The sequence below is a fragment of the Mus musculus genome, chromosome 2, assembly GCF_000001635.26.
Source record: "Mus musculus strain C57BL/6J chromosome 2, GRCm38.p6 C57BL/6J".
Taxonomy (NCBI): Eukaryota; Metazoa; Chordata; class Mammalia; order Rodentia; family Muridae; genus Mus; species Mus musculus.
Window position 1 is genome coordinate 66412003 of NC_000068.7, and position 21180 is coordinate 66433182.

The following is a 21180-nucleotide window of genomic DNA, read 5'->3' on the forward strand; positions in this document are numbered from 1 at the left end:
CAGACACAGACTCAGCCACAGCTTCAGACACAGACATAGTCATAAACACAGAGAAAGTCACAGTCATGGACACAGCTACAACCACATCCTCAGCTTCAGCCACAGCCATAGCTATAGCTACAGCCTCAGACACAGACACAGACAGACACAGACAGACACATACACAGACACAGCCATAGCTGTGGCCTCAGAAACAGACTCAGACACAGCCACAACCACTGCCACAGCCATTGTCACAGCCACTGCCACAGCCACTGCCACAGCCACTGCCACAAACACTGCTATAGCCACAGCCACTGCAATAGGCACTGCCACAGCCACTGCTATAGCCACAGCCACTGCAATAGGCACTGCCACAGCCATAGCCACTGCTACAGCCACAGCCACTGCTACAGCCACAGCCACTGCTACAGCCACAGCCACTGCTACAGCCACTGCCACAGCCACTGCTACAGCCACTGCCACAGCCACTGCCACAACCACTGCTATAGCCACAGCCACTGCAATAGGCACTGCCACAGCCACAGCCACTGCTACAGCCACAGCCACTACCACAGCCACTGCCATAGCTGCAGCCACTGCTATAGCCACTGCCACAACCACTGCCACAGCCACTGCTACAGCCACTGCCACAGCCACAGCCACAGCCACTGCCACAGCCACTGCTACAGCCACAGCCACTGCTACAGCCACTGCCATAGCCACAGCCACTGCTATAGGCACTGCCACAGCCACAGCCACTGCTACAGGCACTGCCACAGCCACTTCCACTGCCACAGCCACAGTCAAAGTCACAAACACAGACATGGCCACAGTCTGAGCTTCAGTCCGCACTACATAATGAGAAGCTGTCTTCTTAAAAAATTAAGTTAACTTCCTGTTCCATCTCCAAAATGCACAATAATTTGTAGCTCTTCACTGTCTGAAAAAAGTGTTGCTCCTTCTCTGGTTCAGGCTGAGTAACACTGGAAGAAGCTGGAGTGACCAACACTTGGTAACTAGTTACTAGAAAGTTTGAAATGAAAAGGCAGAAGGGAACATTTGAACTAAGAAGTAGTTTTATATTTATATTATGATTCTAAGACCATATACTCCATATGAACAGTACTTAGGATTTAAATATATGCACATAAAAATAAGAACATCCAAAAGACATACTTTACTACTTACTAATAGCATATTCCAGAAGTCAATGTTGTGCATTTTTTCTTAATAATAATATCAACATCTCTCCTTCCTTATTGCCAGAGTGCACTTGGTCCCTTGTCTATAGAGGACCAGGAGGGCGTGGGTGGTGTGTTCCCAGCTGAACCAGTCTAAAGAACTATGACATGACTGCCATCTATGGAACTAACCTTCTCTTTTCTCTCACCATAGCATTAGAAGCAGGTAGGGCAGGCAGGATGCCTACAGGAAATGTCACAGCTAATGAAGAATGAGGGAACCATCCAAAGCCAGTGCACTCCCTGGGTTCCTAATGATATCACAGGTACAAGGCAGAATCTCAGAAGATCTGGAACGTCCCTGATTTGAGTATACAAGACAGCCCCTAAAAAGTCTCTGGACCAATCTCTTTTGATATCCCCGTGTACTCAAAACCAGTTGATTTATGGAGAGAGGAGTTTAAGCCCTGAAGATATCAAATATTGGTTATATCATGGGTGTCCAACTCTGAATTTACTCACTTCAAAAGTACCTGCTAATAAAGGCATTTTCCCAGGCTTAATTAACACCATTAAGCCAAGCAAATGAACTCTTACTTTGAGAAGTTTCCATCTCACAATGAGAGTCAGTGAGAAAGGGAGAGTATTTTCAATGCATGCACCCCTCTTCCTTCGGTTTGCCTGTTTCTTTCATGACTTCTGCATCTTAACAAACATCCAGCCATCTGCACAAGGCAAAGTGGACCAGTGTCTAGGTCAAACATCTTTTTCTCTAATGCTTTCCCTGTGTTTTCAGTGAATAGGCTCCTTTTGTTAATTGTAAAATAAATTTATGTTTTCTTTTATGGAATATGGTCACGGATTATATTGAAAATGTTAATCGTGAGAGAATAAATGTTTCTTTGCAGACTGTTTCTGAAGAAGGTTAACATTCCATTCACTGTACAAGAGTGCTTTTTAATGAATAAAAAATATTCATTAAATATAGCTTGTCATTTAGTAGCAGACACGTGATTCATCAGAGTGGTAACAACACCAACTGCTTTAATTTTTCTTCATCTAAGACCTGCCATGAAGGAAAAGACAAGATTTTTAAAAATTAGACCCTTAAAACTATGTATTTAAATTTTAAATGTTCACTTTTTAAACATAAAAATGTAAACTAAAAAGAACCGTAAAACTTTATGCTGCTCTCACCCTTGTGTTTGCTGGCCTCTCTGGACTTTTGCTAAAGGTCTCCCATTTCTATCTGTCTACCTTCTAATAATGAACTGCAGTTGGGCTGGCATATTATATCCCATATACCTTTTGTGGTATCTTAGTTAATGAAGAAAAGTTTTTATTTTTCACTTTTCCCTGGCTTATTTCCATCAACAAAGACTGAAGGGGCCATTTCCTTATTTCTGGGAGACCCCATGTGATCTCATCTCAGAAAAGAGAAGAATGTTATTTCTTGGCTGTCTCTACTTCCCTAGATGGTGGGTGCAGGAACTTGACAGGTAAGCTGTGGGCTGTGCCTCTTCTGTAAGCGGTTCCAACAAGAGAAGAAAATGAGAACACAAAATGTCTTGTCATTGCTTTTGCCACTCTGTCTCTGTCAGGAGGACACAGCCATCTCTTTGCCATTACTCTGTGGGGCATGGGCTCTGCACAGACAGGATGGTCTCCAGTTGAGCTGAGGTCTGAACCCCGTTTGTGATAATTCACCTAAATGGCACGGTAGGCGTTCCCTCATGCTCCTGGAACTCTGGCTCCTGCCTAAGTTACTGCCCCCCACAACCCCCACAAGAGAAGCATGGTCAGTAGTCACGTAGGCAATGGCCCAAGCTTCTGACCTTCAAGCTAAACTCCTCCCCTGTTACCTAGCAATAGTGAGGACCATAAAAAGGGCTGTTTAGCCCCTGCTTGCTCTCTTACCTCTTACTTCTCACTCTCTTACCCCTCACTCTCACCCCCTCTCTCCTCTCTCTTTGTCTTCTCTTCTCTTTCCTTTCTCTTTGCCTTCTCCTCTCCTCTCCTCTCCTCTCCTCTCCTCTCCTCTCCTCTCCTCTCCTCTCCTCTCCTCTCCTCTCCTCTCTCCCTCTTACTCTCTTTCTCTCTAGCCTTCTCTCTCTCTCCCTTCTCTCTTTCTCCCTGCCTTTCTATAATAAAGCTTTAAAACCATAGAGAGTCTCTGCTCATCAAGATCCGCTTCATGCACTCTCACAGGTGTTGGGAACCTCTTCCCTCGTCCCGCTCTTCTATAACCCTGGTGGCTTTAGCAAGGTAGCTCCTGGATCCCCAGGTAGGGCTGCCCCTTGGCCACCCGCTGAAGAGTGGGTCAGAGGCTTGAATGCCCACCCAGGGATGAGTGGAAAGTGTATGGCAGCTCTCCCATGCCTGACAGACCAGAGAATAGGTAAAACTCTGGCGGGGTGTGAGTCCCCCCCTTCCCTAGGGACCCCCTTTTTAGTTCCCAACATTACTCCATCACTTGCTGGAAAGCATTAGCTGCTTAGTGGCCAAAGAAGGGAGATTACAAGAGATGTTACCTCTGTTGGTAGAATGTGGGTATTAAAGAATAAATGTGGGATTCAAGTGGAAAAGATAGCCTAGGTTCTTTCTACCTATCAGTTTTAAGATAAGCAAGAGGATCTCTTGTGATTAGCATCTTGAATGATTCAAATGTTCTCAAGACCAGAAGGCATTAAAATTCCACAGTGAAATTCGTAAAATCTCCTAACATGGAAAAAATATCCTTTGTTAATTTCAATTTTAGAATGTTAATTGTCATGCATTGTGACAACCACTGCTTGAATATATTTTTTGATAATCATTAAGGAATTGTGGAACTGGAAAGTTTTCTCAGACCATCCAGAAGACGATTATTATTTTGGATAACAGAAATGTGACATCCAGAGAGATAGTATGTCTTGTTCAAGGCTATACAGACAGTTTGGAATTGTAAAAGTTCATTCAAACTTTCTTCCCCGTTTAACTATGAAGAAAATGAATATTGAGCAATGACATCGGCACACAAGAAGTGAAATGGAAGTGAGGGGAGGGTTTCTGGATATACCACGATTGATTTTCCCTAATGATTTGACTAATATGAATGAAATAGGAGGATATAATAGAAGCTGTCTGTTTAAAAAGGTGATGGACCAGGAGGGACTTCCAGTGGAGGGAGGGGAACACCAACCTATTCACAAAACCTTTGGCCCCAAATTTGTCCTACCTATAATATGTGCAGGGATAATATATGGGGCAGAGATTCAGGTACAAGTTAACCAATGACTTCCCCAACTTTAGAAGACCCCCGCCCCCATGGGAGATCTAAATCCTGACACTCTTAGTGATATTCTGCTATGCTTGCAAACAAGACACTAGCATAACTGTCCAGCAGCCAGTGGAAACAGATACAGAGTCCCACAGCCAAACATTAGGCAGAACTCTGGGAGACTTGGGGAAGGATCGAAAGAGTCAGAGGGGTCAAGAACACCACAAGAAGCTCTACAGAGGCAACTAACTTGAGCCCATGGGGCTCACAGAGACTAAACCACCAACCAAAGAGCATGCAGAGGCTGGATATGGACCCCTTAGACATTTGTAGCAGATGTACAGCTTGGTCTTCATGTGGGCCTCTTAAAAATTTGACTGGGGGTTGTCTCTGCCTCTGTTACCTGCTTTTGATGCCATTCCCCTAGCTGGGCTGCCTTGTCTGGCCTCAATGGGAGAGAATACATTTCGACCTGCTATGATTTGATATGCCAGGTAGATTGGTACCCATGGGGGTTCTCTGAGGAGAAGGTGAGGTGGCACTGAGGGAGCAGTATGTGAGGGCAGGCCTAGCAGTATGTGAGGGCAGGCCTAGGGAGAGAGGAGGTAGAAGGGTTACATCAGGATGTAAAGTAAATTAAAAGAAAAGGTGAAAGGCTAAACCAATATTGGGTTAAGCACTGATCACCCTCATGTATAGCTTTGCAGACAGTTCTTAAAAATTGACCACAAACTTCTCAAACTCAAGGACATGAGAGTACAACACTCATGACTTTCATTCATGTCCAAGGAGAGACCTGGAAGAAAATTGTCCCAAGGTTCTAAAATTTCATTACAATCTGAAGTAAAATCTGAAAACACATTTTATGTTTCCTTAGTTAATAAATCATAGCCTCGAAGGAAAACAAAGAAACCTTTTCTTTCTTTCTTTCTTTCTTTCTTTCTTTCTTTCTTTCTTTCTTTCTTTCTTTCTTTCTTTCTAGATAAAGTCATGATCTTGTCTTGTGTACCTTCAAAGACCCAGACCTAAATGGTCCTTCTGTCTTGCCTTTCAAATAGTCAGGACTGATGGCATGTAATAAGTAATAAGGGCTGGAAAGTAAAGTAGTATGCTGCTCATGCCTACATTGTATACCTCACTGGCAAACAGATCAAGGACTAGGCCTTAGCCTTGGAGGCAAGATCTAGGCATATTACAGTATTTCAATTAATTTGTCTGGATCTACTCTTACAGGGGGATGAAGAGAGAATGAAACTATAACAAGAAACAAAGAAGGTACATGGAAAGTCATAAAGGATTTGGTAACTATGCTGGATTCTCTTCTGTGCTCATACATACTGGCTTTTATGTCAGGAAGTCATTGAAATATATTGCCTGGGTTCCTCCCTCATCCCTTTCACTCAACAATCCTCCTCCTTTGCAGAGGTAAGCCAACTAAAACTGTGACAAAAATATCATCAATTACTTATTGGATTTCAAAGAGCAATTTTCCATTTGACTATATTTTGAAGTCAATCACAGCACTTGCCTATATATGCAAGAGATCTAGCACACTTTAAGTTTACAGATTATTTTTGATATTAAAGGAAATTGCTGATATTTATGAAGACAACTCACTTTTATAAAATAAAACTGAACTTTGCCATGACTTAGGATAAGCCAATAATGTGTAGGCAAATATGTAATTCCTATTCCCCTGAAGGCTTATTGGTGACATCTTTTTCTTTTCCTGTTTAAAAGGAAAAAAATCTACTGACCTTCCTAGGAACCTCTCACAGTCCTCACACTGTGTGTGGGTGTCATTACAGCCAAGTGCCATCTTATTTCACATGGCTTAGTGATCATTGCTGAAGAAGTGGAGGAAAGAGTGTGAGAGACAGAGGAACAGCAAGCTTTCTGTGAGACTGGGTCTCCTAGAAATGCCAGAGAGATTACACCCATAGAGTCTCATCAACATGGCTGCCTAAATAAGACCTGAACAATGACAACACCAATGGCCATACTAACATGCAACTGGGGAAGATAAGGAGGTTCACACTAGAGGAAGAACTATGGACAATAGGGAAATGATAAGAACTGGAGAAATGGTTTTCCCTGAGGAAGAACTCCCCAATTGTTATCTGCTATAAAGTGGTCAGCCCTGGCATAAGATGCATACAGGTAACACTATATGGACTGACCAGGTTTACAATATCACAGTGAATGCTATGTGTTTCATATATACAAGCTATCTATCTATCTATCTATCTATCTATCTATCTATCTATCTATCTATCTACAATTAAATAACAAAGATGCCATGAATTTGGATGAAAGCAAAGAGGGTTACATGGGAAGAGTTGGGGAGAGAGAAAGGGGGTCATGTTCTAATTGTAACTTAGAAAACAATTTTAATTACTATAAAAAGCATTCATAGGTTTAGCATAATTCATAGAAACAAGCTCTCTATGATAAATGATTCTACTTAACACCTTGATACTTGGTACCATCCTGTGGTAAGATAGGTTCTCAGAAAAAAATGTATTGATACTTAAATATTTATTTCTCTTTCCAGGTCAAAATTTGATAGTGATTTCAAATATATGGAAATTATTGCTAAAACTTAGTATAGGCTGAGTATTTGAACACTCACAGGAAATTCATGACATTGATATTTTTGCCATCATTTTATAGGTTAGAATACCAAAAACCAAAACTATTTATCATTTTTGCCAAGGAGATAAAATGTAGCTTGGAAAATAGCAGCCTATCTTCAAAGTCGGGTCCTTGTTTTATAGAAATCTCTTTCTAGCACCACATTATTATTATGCTATTGTCAAGTCTCTGGGATCCAAGGGGAAAATAGGAGATGGTGCAGCTCTTCTTCACTGGTCTGGGAAAGATCACAATGTGCTTACATAGACACCATGGATGAAACATATTTCTAAATGTACCCAAGGAAAGGGGGTTTTGAGGTACAAGGCAGGCTGGCAGCCACAGTTCCAACAAATGTGGTATTGGGTATGTGGCCAAGAAGGAAAGTAGCAAATGACACCTCTTTTTACTTGACCCTAAGTCTCAGATCTCCTACTGCAGGGTGGTGGACTGTAAGGTATGGTTGAGCCAAAGGCTTGATGCCCTGGAGACCCTGAAGATTTAGTAGGAGCTTCGCCTGCTCTCAGCACCAATCCCCTGTCATATAGCCATAGCCCCCTATAGATTTGTGGTTATCAGTAGCTGAAGGGCAATGCCCAAGCCCTTCCACATATAGATGAAGCATCTCTAACATCTCGGACCAAGAGGCATGACTACAGTCATGTAAGCTCAAAACAGAGTTCTCTATGCCAATGAGGTACCTAGAGGTCGAGAGGGCATTCCAATAAGCTTCCTTTCCCATACATTTCTCCCTGCAAAAGGTATATCATCTCATGCCAACCCTGAGAAGTGGGGTATGGTTCTACAGATCCATTTTCCACCATGACAATAATAAACTGTTTGGGACCATGGAATGCCTCTTTTTTTATTGTGATCAACAGTGGGAAGACATGGAGAAGGCCTTCGCCTACAGAGTCACAGTCTAGTCTCTGAAAGAAGGCATCTTTGCATTCTCAGCCACGATCACCACCAAGCCTGCCACTATCAAGCCAAAGACAATTTCTGCAGGGACTAGCTGGAGCTCCTCCCCCATGTCCAAGATCCTGAGAACCCACAGTTCTGGGGAGCACCGAACCAGTACGGAGTCAAACTCCCCCATCCAGTCTCCACAAGTGGCCGTGCTCAGTGGTGGGACAGACTTGTGATGACACAACCCTACATCCTACAACATGTGAAAGGATATGACTGTTTGGAAATTCTCTTGCCAAATGAACACATCAACTAAATTTCAGAGGAGCATTCAGGGGAGAAGAATCTCTCAGTCTGTCAGTACCTTAGTATCCACAAGTCGACATTTGTTGAACATAAAAAAATGAAAAGAGCAGAATTTCTGAGTGTGAGAGGTTGACAATGAGGCTTCTGACAAAGCTTCATGTTTCAAATATAATATTCAATGTCATGTTTTTCTTTTTCTCAGCACATTTTTTGAAAAGGCAAGTGCTTTCTGGCTCTGCTGGATATTTGTGAAGACACGGATCACATGAGAACATAAAACTTTGTAAGCTTTAAAGCCTTGCTTCTCGTCCGAGTGTGGCAGTGGAACAACAGCATCTCCATCTTTGAGGGGCTTGTTAAAATTTTGGACCATTTCCTTTGTCCCACAACCTGCCAGATCAGAAAGGACGTTTTGACGAGCTGCCCATGTGATTCCAGTAGACACTGTTTAAAAGTGTTGCTGTAGAGTGCCGCTATAACAGGAACTTGAGAACTTAACATAACTGATGTTATGACGCAAGTACCATTCCCTAATGCTCCTGCAATCTTTTCATATCACCTCAAGTTGTAGGGACAGCCAACCATAAAATTATTTCTGTTTCTACATCATAACTGTAATTTTTCTACCGTTATGGATTGTACTATAAATATCTAATATGCAGGATAGTCTTAGGCAATCGCTGTGCAAGGGTCATTTGTCCCCACCAAGGGTTCATGACCCACAGATTGTGAACTACCCATTTAGACCCTAAAAGCTCAGCACATAGACAGTACACAACAAAGACAAAGATCTGATCCATCAAAGTTCATAGTTCTAGAACCATCTCTAAATGCACCACCTTTGGATTTTTGGCTTCTGTAGTTCTGCTTTGGCTAACTGTTCTTACTAACACAATTCCGGAGGTGGTTTCACTCTGAGAAAGGTTCAGGATTATACAGGATCATGAATACCCAGTGTTGTCTCTACCCAGCTGATAAAGACTTTCTATTGTCTTAAACCCATGTCCATGCACTCTTCTCTGGTGGACAACCCACAACATTAGCTAATACTTTCACACCTCTCATAAGAGCTTTTATTTTTAATTAAATTTTAATTTTGCATGCAAAATAATGTTTTTATTATGACATTATATATATTTATCCATATATGCATAAATATATACATATATGTCATTACATATACATATATATAATGTCTATATATGTATATAACAAATCATTGTTCTTATTTGTTTACCCCTTACTCCTCTACCCTTCTCCAACCTCTTCTTTTTGGTCTCCTTTCTCCTCCTAAATAAACCTCCCTTCTGATTTCATGACCCATGTGACCTAACGTTTATAAGGCTACCTATTTTTCTGTACCCAGAGCATGTGACTAAACAATTTGTCCCTTCTCATCATTTTCTGGGCACTCCACACTCCAATCCAGAGAAGCTATCTCCTAATCTACTCTTGAAGTAACAGTTTGAAAATTAGATCACCATGCTGGCTCTTTAAGTAAAACCTAGCCTTCCTATTTACTGCACAGGTGCAGGCCATACCAGTCAGAAAAGGGAAGAGCCCCACCAGATAACTGAACCCTCCTGATAACTAGGTTTGGAGCCCAAACACCCAAGCCACTGACACCACCACCCTACTGCCTGCTCCCACTTCTTGCACTTGCCTCTACGCAGGTGACTCTCCAGAGCACAGGTGCAGGCCAGGCTAATGAGAATGAGTAAGAGGCCCATCTGCACTCAGAAACCTCCTATGCCCTTGGTTTGGATCCCCAAGGCACACTCTGTAGACATCCTTTCTGTGTTTTATCACCCACAGAGCTCAGTTAATATTTTTAACAAAACCATAGAGGAAAAATTTCCTAACCTTAAGAAGGACATGTTTCTAAAGGCAGAAAAATCTCTTAAGACACAAATGGATTGAATTGGAAAAGAAAGTCCCTGGTCAACTAATAATCAAAACACTGAACATGCAGAACAAAGAAAAATATTAAAAGCTGCAAGAGAAAAAAGGCCAAATAACATGAAAAGGTAGAATTATTAGAATTATATTTAATTTCTTAACAGAGACCCTAAAAGCCAGAATAGCCTGGACATATGTCTTACAGGCTCTGAGAGACCATAGATACCATCCTAGACTCGTCTAACAAGCAAAACTTAAAATAAAAAGATTTATTTTTATATGAGTATACCACTGGTCTCTTCAGATTCACCAGAAGAAGGCATCAGATCACATTACAGATGTTTGTGAGGCACCATATGGTTGCTGGGAATTGAACTTAGGATCTCGGTGCTCTTAATCACTGAGCCATCTCTCCAGCCCGCCAGCAAAACTGTTCATCCTCATAGATGGGTAAGACAAGATACTGCATGACAAAGTCAAATTTAAACAAAATCTACTCATAAATCCAGGCATATCGAGGTACAAATGGAAATCAACAACCCTAGGAGGTTAACTACACCCATGAAGAAATAAATAAGCTCATACAAAAATTAGAGGGAAACACACACACACACACACACACACACACACACACTAGCACTACCATAAACAACAACAAAATAATAAGAATTAACACTTATTAATCATTAGTATCTCTCAATATCAGTGGACTCAATTCCTCAAAAGGCACAGGCTAACAGAATGAATACCAAAGCAGGATTTATCCGTTTGTTACATATAAGAAGCACACCTCATCATCAAAGCTAGATATTACCTAAGAGTTGAGGGTTTGGAAAAAGATTTTCCAAGCAAATGTACCCAAGAAACAAGCTGTTGTATCTGTTGTAATATAAGACAAATCGACTTCAAAACAAAAATTAATCAAGTAGACAGAGGACACTTCATATTTACCACAGGAAAACCCCACCAAGATGATGTCTCAATTCTAAACATCTATGCCCCTCAAAGCAAGGACACCCACATTTGTAAAACCACACATCAAAACACATGTATTAAGTCGGGCGTGGTGGCGCACGCCTTTAATCCCAGCACTTGGGAGGCAGAGGCAGGCAGATTTCTGAGTTCGAGGCCAGCCTGGTCTACAAAGTGAGTTCCAGGACAGCCAGGGCTATACAAAGAAACCCTGTGTTGAAGCCCCCCCCCAAATATGTATTTACAGTGGGAGACATCAGGTCATTCAGACAAAAACTTAACAGAGAAATAATGGAGTTAACAGACTAACAGACTTAACGTGGACTTAACAGTTATCTACAGAACATTTCACCCAAATAAAAACAATATACATTCTTCTCAGAACCCCATGAAACTTCTTTTTCAAAATTGACCACAGACTCTGTTACAAAGCAAGTCTCTACAGATCCAAGAAAACTGGAACAACTCCCCCATCTCATCAGACCATCATAGATTAAAGATGAATTTTATCAACAACAGAAAGAACAAAAAGCTTAAAAACTTATGTAAACTGAACAACTCTCTACTGAATGACCCCTGGGTCAAACAGAAATAAAGGAAGATATTAAAGACTTTCTAGAACTCAATGAAAATGAATGCACAACATACACAAACCTATGGCACACAATGAAAGCAGTGCTAAGCGGAAAGTTCATAACACTAAGAACCTTCATATAGAAATTAGAGAGATTTAATACTAGCAACTTAACAGCACCCCTAAAAGCTCTAGAATAAAATAAGCAAATACACCCAAGAGGAGTAGATGGCACGAAATAAACTCGGGGATGAAATCAGTAAAATAGACACAAAGAGAGCAATACAAAGAATTAATGAAACAAAGGGTTAGTTCTTTGAGAAAATCAACAAGACAAAATCAACAAGACAGACAAGCCATTATCCAAACCAACTAAAAGGCAGAGAGAGAGAGAGAGAGAGAGAGAGAGAGAGAGAGAGAGAGAGAGAATATCTTAACAAAATCAGAAAAGAAAAGGGGGGCATGATAACAGATACTGAGGAAATACAAAGAATCATTAGGTCGCACTTCAAAAACTTACTCCACAAAATTAGAAAACCTAAAAGAAATGGACAACTTTCTCAATAGATACCACTTATCAAGATCAGATAAACAATTAAAATAGACCTATGACCTATAAGGAAGGAATCACAGGAAGCAGTCATTTGAAAAGGCTCCCAACTCCCCTACCTCACAAAAAGGAAACCCTCAAACAAGAGCTAATATCAATAATCCTTAAATTATTCCACAAAATAGAAATAGAAGGAACATCACCAAATTCATTTCATGAGGCCACAGTCACCATGATACCCAATCTGCAAAAAGACTCAACAAGGAAAGAGAATTACAGACCAATTTTTGCCCATGAACATTGGTATAAAAATACTCAAGAAAATATCTACAAACTAAATCCAATATACATAAAAGATGTGTTCAACATGACCACATAGGACACATCACAGAGATTCAGGGATGGCTCTACATATGAAAATCTGTCAATGTAATTCACCATACAAACAGTGAAAAAATACCCGACGTGATCATCTCATTAGATACTACAAAAGCCTTTAACAAAACACAACACTCCTTCATGATACAAGACTTAGAGAGATCAAGGATATAAGGGACATACCTAAACATAGCAAAGACAATATACAGTAGGTGGATAGCCAACATCATGTTAAGTAGAGAGAAACTCAATGCAATTTTACAAAAATCAGGGACAAGACAAGACTGTCCATAGTACTTGACATTCTAGCTAGAGTAATAAGACAACCAAAGGAGATCAAGAGGAATACAATTTGGAAAGGACTAAGTCAATGTATTATTATTTTCAGATGATATAGTAGCATATACAAGCAGCCCATAAAATTTTTCCAGGAAACTCATACAGGTGATAAATACCTTCAGCAAAGCAGCTGGATACAAGATTAACTAAAATAAATAATAAATAAATAAATAAATAATTCAGTATCCTTATAAACATCAAATGGGTTGAGAAAAAAGAAATCAAGGAAGCAACACACTTCATGGTAGATAAAGATAATATAAAATATATTGGGGCAACTGTAACTAAGAAACTGAAAAGCTTATATGATAAAAGCTTTAGGTCTTTGAAGAAAGAAATTGAAGATGTCAGAAGATTAAAAGTTCTCTTATGCTCATGGACCTGTGAGATTAACATAGTAAAAAAAAGCAATCTACAGACTCAATGCAAACCCCATCAAAATTCTAAAAAAATTTCTTTACAGACCTGGAAAGAACAATTCTCAACTTCAAATGGAAAACCAAAAAACCAAGGATAGCTAAAACAATCCTGTACAAAAAAAGAACTTCCTAAAACTACCACACCCCTGATTCTAAGCTCTTTGACAGAGCTATCATCATAAAAACACATGGTATAGGCATAAATACAGACAACTTGATCAGTGCAATCGAATCAAAGACCCAGATGTAAATCCGCACACCTGTGGACACCTGATTTTTTATTAAAGAAGACATAATTATACAATGGAGAAATAAAGCATCATCAACAAATGGTGCTGGTTTAACTGGATGTTGGCAAGTAGAAGACTGCAAATAGATCCATGTATATTACCCTGCACAAAACTCAAGGCCACATGAACCAGAGACACCAACATCAAAACATTGCACCTGATAGAAAAGAAAGGAATAGCCTTGAATGCATTGGCACAGAAGACAACTTCCTGAAGAGAACATCAATAGTGCAGGCATTAAGATGGACATTTAATAAATGTTTCCTCATGACACTGAAAAGCTTCTGTAAGGCAAAGGACACCATCAAAAGGACAAAATATTCAAGGTACAGAATGGGAAAAGATATACACTAACTCCACACCTGACAGACAGCTAATTTCTAAAATATGTAAAATCAAGCAAGCAAGCAAGCAAGCAAACAAACAAACAAAAAACCCTCAAGAATCTAGACATCAACAAACAATCCAATTTAAAAATGGGGTACAGCTAGTTGTGGTGGTGCACACCTTTAATCCCAGCACTCAGAGGCAGAGGCAGGCAGATCTCTGAGTGAGGCCAGACTGGTCTATAGAGATATGTCCAGGAAAGACAGAGAAACTCTGTCTTAAAGCTCCTTAAGACCCAACTATACCAATCCTGAGCATATACCCACAGAACAGTCCACAAGGACAGTTGCTCAACTATGTTTATACCAGCTTTATCATGAAATTTGCAGGAAATGAACAGATCTAGAAAAAAGTCATCCATAGTGAGACCCAGAGAGAAAAACACGGTACACATTCAGTTATAAGAGTATATTCTCTGTAAAGTAAAGAATCAGACTCAGAGAGGCTAAGCAACAAGGAAGGCTCAGTGTGTGGGGGGCACATGAATTTCCCTTGGAAGATAAAGTAGAATAGATATTGTGGGTAGACTAGGTTGGGTAGGGAGGAGGACAAGAAGAATCATGTGGGGAAGGGGGAGGACATGGAGCAAGCGAGAGAGAGAGGGAGAGAGAGAGAGAGAGAGAGAGAGAGAGAGAGAGAGAGAGAGAGAGAGAGAGAGAGAGAGAACTGGAAAGAGGAGAAGGACATTTTGGCAGTGATGCAGAAACCTAACACAATGGAAGCTCCCAGCAATCTACAAGGGTGACCTAGCTAGGATCCCTAGAAAGTGAGGACACAGAACCTTAACTAGCCATCTCCTATAACTAGATATCCAGTGGAGGGATTAGGATACCAACTCAACCTCAGCACATTCAACTTATAATTTTTCCTGCCTACAAGATGTACTGTGGTGATACAAAAATTGGGGGAGTGGCCAACCAATGGCTGGTTCAGCTTGAAACCCATAGAGAGAGAGCCCAGGGCTGATACTGACTGGAAGGTCAGGACCCAGAGAGAGGCTGGATATCCCAGACACCTCAGATAGAACCAAACACTATTGAAAAAAATAAGTCAATGAAATGATTCCTAGTTAGGTTCTGCTGTACTTGTAGACAGGAGTCTAGCACCATCATCATGAGAGTGGTTTCATCTAGTAACTGATGCAAACAGATGCAGAGACCCACAGCCTAACATTAAGTGGAGCTAGAGGAATTCTTGGAAGGAGGGCGGAGTTGTAGGAGCTAGCTGGGTCAAGGATGCCACAGAAAAGCCCACAGAATCAACTAACCTGGATTAATAGGGGCTCACAGACACTGAATCAATAGCCAGTGAGCCTACATGGACTGACCGATGCCCTCTGCATATATATTATGGTTTTGTAGCTTAGTCTTCTGTGGGACTTGTAACAGTGGAAGCAAGGGGTGTCTCTGTCTCTTTTGGCCTGCTTTTGGGACCCTCCTCTTTTCCACTGAGGCACCTTGTCCAGCCTTCATACAAGGGAAGGGGCCTAGCTTTGTTGCAATTTGATATGTCATGTTTGGTTGCTATCCCTGTGAAGACTGCCCTTTTCCGATGGGAAATGGAGGAGGAATGGGTGAACTGGGAGGAGGCAAAGGGGAGGTTCAGGAGGAGTGAGGGGAGAGGAGACAGGGTAAGCTGTGAACTGGATATAATATATGAGGAGAAAAAATAAATTAATAAAAGAGAGAGCAACAGCAATCCACGTTTTCTTTGCCTAAGCAGATTCTACACAGGTAGTAGACGTAAACAATTCCTTTTCTGAAACTTTATGCATGTGTTTAAGTACATGAAATTCAGTTTTCCAGCAATGATATCATGCGCTATATATAGCTACATAACTTGTTTGGTTTAAATGACCTCATTTACTTCCTTGTTATTAACCTAAAAGCACCTTTCCACTATACAAAATTTTCTCTAAAGTACGTTTTGAGGAAACATCTGCTTTTACACAATGGCAGATTCCAATCAGCTTCCCTGCAAAGGTGTGGTGCTGTTGAATACTCCAGCAGTAGTAACCTTGCCTTCCCACAGTTTTGTTTTCTGGGAGGGCACATCTAGGCAACGCCTTGATTTTGCTTGTCAATTTACCTGAGGCTTTTGGGAGGGCCAGGTGATGGTTATGTATACACAGAAAGAGGGTCAGATCCAAGCACACGGCTAGAGCGCGGCAGGAGTGGTGAGGTCCAGATCCCATGGGCCTAGAGCATCTGACAAAGACAGAAAACTGGAGCCAGGCTCACATGGAAATCGGGAAAACCATGCTGAGAAGACAACAGCAAGGACTTACTGCATTGTTCCTTTCTTTTAAAAAAATTAGATATTTTCTTTACTTACATTTCAAATTTTATCCCCTTTCTTCCTTTCCCCTCTGAAAGCTATCCTGTCTCACCCCCTCCCCCCTGCTTACTAACACATCCACTCCTACTTCCCTGTCCTGGCATTCCCATACACTGGGACATCGAGTCTTCACAAGGCTAAGGGCCTCTCCTCTCATTGATGTCCCACAAGGCCATCCTCTACTACATTGAGTCCCTCCGTGTGTACTCTTTGGTTGGTGGTTTAGTCCCTGGGAGTTCTGGGGGTACTAGTTGGTTCTTATTGTTGTTCCTCCTATGGGGCTGCAAACCTAGTCAGCTCCTTGGGTCCTTTCTCTAGCTCCTCTATTGGGGACCCTGTGCTCAGTCCAATGCATGGCTGTGAACCTCCACTTCTGTATTTGTCAGGCACTGGGAGAGCCTCTCAGGAGACAGCTGTATCAGGCTCCTCTCAGCAAGTACTTGTTGGCATCCACAATAGTGTCTGGGTTTGGTAATTGTATATAGTACGGATCCTCAGGTAGGACAGACACTGGAGGCCATTTCCTTCAGTCTCTGCTTCCCACTTTCTCTCTGTATCTCTTCCCATGGGTATTTTGATCCCCCTTCTAAGAAGGATCGAAGTATCCACACCGTGGTCTTCCTTCATCTTGAGATTCATGTGATCTGTGAATTGTATCTTGGGTATTCCGAGCTTTTGGGCTAATATCCACCTATGAGTTCACAGCAGCCTTATTTATAATAGCCAGAAGCAGGAAATAACCCAGATGTCTTTCAACATAGAAATGTATTATTCCTTTCTTACAGTAAGAGGGAGATTTCTATTTCCTTACAGGGCAGTGACATAATAGTAGCATCCTTCTGATTGGCTAAATTGTTCTTCAATCACAGTTGAGAAGTTATATCTGTGAGAGAGGGTTGACTGCTAGGAGAACAATGATTAGTAAGTTGGAAGGACAAACGAATACCTTTTCTGTCCTCATTGTACGGATCAATACAAATCTACTTCTAAAGCCGGACGTGGTGGCGCACACCTTTGATCCCAGCACTGGGGAGGCAGAGGGAGGCAGATTTCTGAGTTCGAGGCCAGCCTGGTATACAAAGTGAGTTCCAGGACAGCCAGGGCTACACAGAGAAACCCTGTCTCAAAAAACAAAAAACAGTTCCAGGACTCAGCAGAACTTAGGAAATTAGTCTGAACAGGTGAGAGGGTGCGCCAGAGAACCGGACAGCTTCTGGGATAGGCGGAAGCACAGAGCCACTGAGGCAGCACCCTTGGCGGGCTGCAGACAGCCGGCCACCGTCCGGACCAGAGGACAGGTGTCCGCCTGGCTTGGGAGGCGGCCTCAGCCTCAGCAGCAGCGGTCGCCATCCTGGTTCCAGGACTCCGTGGAACTTAGGAAATTAGTCCGAACAGGTGAGAGGGTGCGCCAGAGAACCAGACAGCTTCTGGGATAGGCGGAAGCACAGAGCCGCTGAGGCAGCACCCTTGGCGGGCCACAGACAGCCGGCCACCGTCCGGACCAGAGGACAGGTGTCCGCTTGGCTTGGGAGGCGGCCTCAGCCTCAGGAGCAGCGGTCGCCATCTTGGTTCCGGGACTCCCTGGAACTTAGGAATTTAGTCTGCACAGGTGAGAGTCTGCACCACAGAAGCTGACAGCTTCTGGGAACTGCCAAAGCAACACAGCTTCGGAGAAAGGCCCTGTTTTGGGCCTTCTTTTTCGGCCAGGAGGAGGTCCAAAAACAAGATATCTGCGCACCTTCCCTGTAAGAGAGCTTGCCAGCAGAGAGTGCTCTGAGCACTGAAACTCAGAGGAGAGAATCTGTCTCCCAGGTCTGCTGATAGACGGTAACAGAATCACCAGAAGAACAATCTCTAAACAGAGTCAACTCTAACTACTAACTCCAGAGATTACCAGATGGCAAAAGGTAAACGTAGGAATCTTTCTAACAGGAACCAAGACCACTCACCATCATCAGAACCCAGCACTCCCACTTCGTCCAGTCCAGGACACCCCAACACACCCGAAAACCTAGACCTAGATTTAAAAGCATATCTCATGATGATGGTAGAGGACATCAAGAAGGACTTTAATAAATCACTTAAAGAAATACAGGAGAACACTGCTAAAAAGTTACAAGTCCTTAAAGAAAAACAGGAAAACACAATCAAACAGGTAGAAGTCCTTACAGAAAAAGAGGAAAAAACATCCAAACAGGTGATGGAAATGAACAAAACCATACTAGACCTAAAAAGGGAAGTAGACACAATAAAGAAAACTCAAAGTGAGGCAACACTGGAGATAGAAACCCTAGGAAAGAAATCTGGAACCATAGATTTGAGCATCAGCAACAGAATACAAGAGATGGAAGAGAGAATCTCAGGTGCAGAAGATTCCATAGAGAACATCGGCACAACAATCAAAGAAAATGGAAAATGCAAAAAGATCCTAACTCAAAATATCCAGGAAATCGAGGACACAATGAGAAGACCAAACCTACGGGGATAATAGGAATGGATGAGAATGAAGATTTTCAACTCAAAGGACCAACAAACATCTTCAACAAAATTATTGAAGAAAACTTCCCAAATCTAAAGAAAGAGATGCCTATGAACATACAAGAAGCCTACAGAACTCCAAATAGACTGGACCAGAAAAGAAATTCCTCCCGACACATAATAATCAGAACAACAAATGCACTAAATAAAGATAGAATACTAAAAGCAGTAAGGGAAAAAGGTCAAGTAACATATAAAGGCAAGCCTATCAGAATTACACCAGATTTTTCACCAGAGACTATGAAAGCCAGAAGAGCCTGGACAGATGTTATACAGACACTAAGAGAACACAAATTCCAGCCCAGGCTACTATACCCAGCCAAACTCTCAATTACCATAGATGGAGAAACTAAAGTATTCCACGACAAAACCAAATTCACACATTATCTCTCCATGAATCCAGCCCTTCAAAGGATAATAACAGAAAAAAACCAATACAAGAATGGGAACAACGCCCTAGAAAAAACAGGAAGGTAATCCCTCAACAAACCTAAAAGAAGACAGCCACAAGAACAGAATGCCAACTTTAACAACAAAAATAACAGGAAGCAATAATTACTTTTCCTTAATATCTCTTAACATCAATGGTCTCAACTCCCTAATAAAAAGACATAGACTAACAAACTGGCTACACAAACAAGACCCAACATTTTGCTGCTTACAGGAAACACATCTCAGAGAAAAAGATAGACACTACCTCAGAATGAAAGGCTGGAAAACAATTTTCCAAGCAAATGGTATGAAGAAACAAGCTGGAGTAGCCATCCTAATATCTGATAAGATTGACTTCCAACCCAAAGTCATCAAAAAAGACAAGGAAAGGCACTTCGTTCTCATCAAAGGTAAAATCCTCCAAGAGGAACTCTCAATACTGAATATCTATGCTCCAAATACAAGGGCAGCCACATTCATTAAAGAAACTTTAGTAAAGCTCAAAGCACACATTGCACCTCACACAATAATAGTGGGAGACTTCAACACACCACTTTCACCAATGGACAGATCATGGAAACAGAAACTAAACAGGGACACACTGAAACTAACAGAAGTGATGAAACAAATGGATCTGACAGATATCTACAGAACATTTTATCCTAAAACAAAAGGATATACCTTCTTCTCAGCACCTCATGGTACCTTCTCCAAAATTGACCACATAATAGGTCACAAAACAGGCCTCAACAGATTCAAAAATATTGAAATTGTCCCATGTATCCTATCAGATCACCATGCACTAAGGCTGATTTTCAATAACAAAATAAATAATAGAAAACCAACATTCACATGGAAACTGAACAACACTCTTCTCAATGATACCTTGGTCAAGGAAGGAATAAAGAAAGAAATTAAAGACTTTTTAGAGTTTAATGAAAATGAAGCCACAACGTACCCAAACCTTTGGGACACAATGAAAGCATTTCTAAGAGGGAAACTCATAGCTCTGAGTGCCTCCAAGAAGAAACGGGAGAGAGCACATACTATCAGCTTGACAACACATCTAAAAGCTCTAGAAAAAAAAGGAAGCAAATTCACCCAAGAGGAGTAGACGGCAGGAAATAATCAAACTCAGGGGTGAAATCAACCAAGTGGAAACAAGAAGAACTATTCAAAGAATTAACCAAAGGAGGAGTTGGTTCTTTGAGAAAATCAACAAGATAGATAAACCCTTAGCTAGACTCACTAGAGGGCACAGGGACAAAATCCTAATTAACAAAATCAGAAATGAAAAGGGAGACATAACAACAGATCATGAAGAAATCCAAAACACCATCAGATCCTTCTACAAAAGGCTATACTCAACAAAACTGGAAAACCTGGACGAAATGGACAAATTTCTGGACAGATACCAGGTACCAAAGTTGAATCAGGATCAAGTTGACCTTCTAAACAGTCCCATATCCCCTAAAGAAATAGAAGCAGTTATAAATAGTCTCCCAGCCAAAAAAAGCCCAGGACCAGACGGGTTTAGTGCAGAGTTCTATCAGACCTTCAAAGAAGATCTAATTCCAGTTCTGCACAAACTTTTTCACAAGATAGAAGTAGAATGTACTCTACCCAACTCATTTTATGAAGCCACTATTACTCTGATACCTAAACCACAGAAAGATCCAACAAAGATAGAGAACTTCAGACCAATTTCTCTTATGAATATCGATGCAAAAATCCTCAATAAAATTCTCGCTAACCGAATCCAAGAACACATTAAAGCAATCATCCATCCTGACC

General features: G+C 41.4%; 1 protein-coding gene and 1 long non-coding RNA gene across 3 annotated transcripts in view; one reads left to right on the plus strand and one right to left on the minus strand.

Annotated features, from left to right (window-relative positions):
• The window catches only part of Scn1a (sodium channel, voltage-gated, type I, alpha), a 170057-nt gene that overhangs the window by 141222 nt on the left and 7655 nt on the right, over window positions 1-21180 (minus strand). The gene's annotated exons all lie outside the window — the stretch shown is intronic.
• Window positions 671-9587, plus strand: Gm13630. Its single transcript, XR_001783321.1, has 2 exons — window positions 671-2882; window positions 5656-9587. It is a non-coding gene; the product is annotated as a predicted gene 13630 (long non-coding RNA).